Below are 1900 nucleotides of genomic sequence, written 5' to 3'. Positions count from 1 at the left end.
CCTGCTACTATAAGATCACCACCTTTAAATCTTACAAAGTCTTCGATCCTGTCGAGTTTCCCTTGGAAGGAGGCAATACTATCACTTGGAGTTAAATAGCAGCTTACTAACGTGAGGTTTCCAATCTGTAGCCAGACAAAACCATTTCCCTTTCCGCTGTTTTCTATATGTGCCTGTCCGGGACAGGGGATCCATATTGCGGCGGTCTCTGAATCATCTTCAAGCCATAGCCCATTTCTCATTTTTGTGTACTGTTCACTAATAATAATCATGTCTGCCTCGTGCTCCTTTGCGATCTGTGGTAGGAGAGCGTGTGCCACTTTTCCTCTATGCATGTTGGCTTGCAAAAACCTCATTTCAAGCTATTTTAGGGGGTTTACAGCTTCGGGATCCAGGCATGTGGTCTGTTGGTCTGCCCTCGCTCTGTGAGCAGATGCAGCATTTCGGGGGGTTTCTGCATTCTTTCATCTTGTGGCCCTTCTGTCCACATCTTATGCACAGTCCCATGCTCTTCCTATCGGGTCCTCTACAGTCCCATTGCATATGTCCCGATTCGAAGCATTTGTAGCAGCGCTTCACCTCCTCCATGTACCGTATGCGGCAGTATGTCCATCCTATCAGTATTCTTCGTTTCTCGAGCAATGTGTTTGCGTCAGCTGTTGGCAGAGATACAAAAGCTCTCTTCTGTTCCCTGCTATTTGTAGCCGTCAGACGTATATTTGTGTCCTCCTCCGTTATATTGGCCACATTTTGTATGGCCTTGAGCACTTCTTCCTCTGTTGTCAGGGAGTCAAGATCCTGAATTTCTATTGTGGCCTTGGATTTCATGTCCTGTACCGTAGCCTCCTCTTTTAATGTACTCATGATAGCCTCACGGAACTCATCCTTTCTTCCGCCTTGACCCATTACCAGGAGTATAGAGCCAGATTTTGTCTTCCGAACGGATTGGATTGCCACTTCTGTTTTCTTCCGGGTTCACTTTCGTTTTGAGATTTTTCAGGACATCCGCGTAGCTGTGACCATCTCGAGGTTTTATAACAACAGCATCGGGTCGTTTCTTAGGTTTCTTGGGGTGTGGATTTCTTCGATCTTTTTTGCCTCTTCTTGTTTCTGGTGCATCCTCGGTTTGAGTTTCTGTAGGTGCTACTGCTGTAGAGTTTCCGCTAGTTTTCTTCTTCTGTTTTTTCATTGGGTTAGTTTCCGCTGGACTAAGTGCGCTTCTTTTGTTGCGAGGTATTGTTGGAGTATCTTGGCAGATCTGCAGCGCCTTGTGAGGTTTAATCACTTCCCTTTCCTCCTCTGCTGTTTTCCAGTTTCTTCGGTAGTCGGCGATTATATCCAGTAGTTCGTCCAACTCTAAAACACCATTTTGAACATCTCTGTTGATGTTTCTTTGTCTGGCCATGGCCGCTTTCATCTTTCCGAGAATGCTTCGGCACTTCGTCAGGGATTCTTCCTCTGAAAGTCTCATTTTGATAATGAATTCTTGCCTAGGTGAGTTGTAGGTTGAATAAGCTTTCTCTGCAAGGGGATCGACAGTGTTGAAATCCACTTCGGATGTCTTCTCGTGCGTGGTGCATGGGGTCTGCTCTATAATAATAATAATAATAATAATAATAATAATAATAATAATAATAATAATAATAATAATAATAATAATAATAATAATAATAATAATAATAATAATAATAATAATAATAATAATAATAATAATAATAATAATAATAATAATAATAATAATAATAATACTAATAATAATAATAATAATAATAATAATAATAATAATAATAATAATAATAATAATAATAATAATAATAATAATAATAATAATAATAATAATAATAATAATAATAATAATAATAATAATAATAATAATAATAATAATAATAATAATAATAAT

At 38.6% G+C, this 1900-nt stretch overlaps 1 pseudogene; it reads right to left on the bottom strand.

The window, feature by feature from the left end:
- Positions 1 to 357: 357 nt before the first annotated feature.
- On the bottom strand, positions 358 to 1471 carry LOC135963074 (uncharacterized; annotated as a pseudogene).
- Between the last annotated feature and the right edge of the window lie 429 nt (positions 1472 to 1900).

This window comes from Calliphora vicina, unplaced genomic scaffold (genome assembly GCF_958450345.1).
Source record: "Calliphora vicina unplaced genomic scaffold, idCalVici1.1 scaffold_21, whole genome shotgun sequence".
Lineage (NCBI taxonomy): Eukaryota > Metazoa > Arthropoda > Insecta > Diptera > Calliphoridae > Calliphora > Calliphora vicina.
Note: the sequence above shows the minus strand (reverse complement) of the source record. Positions and strands in the feature narration are given on the sequence as shown.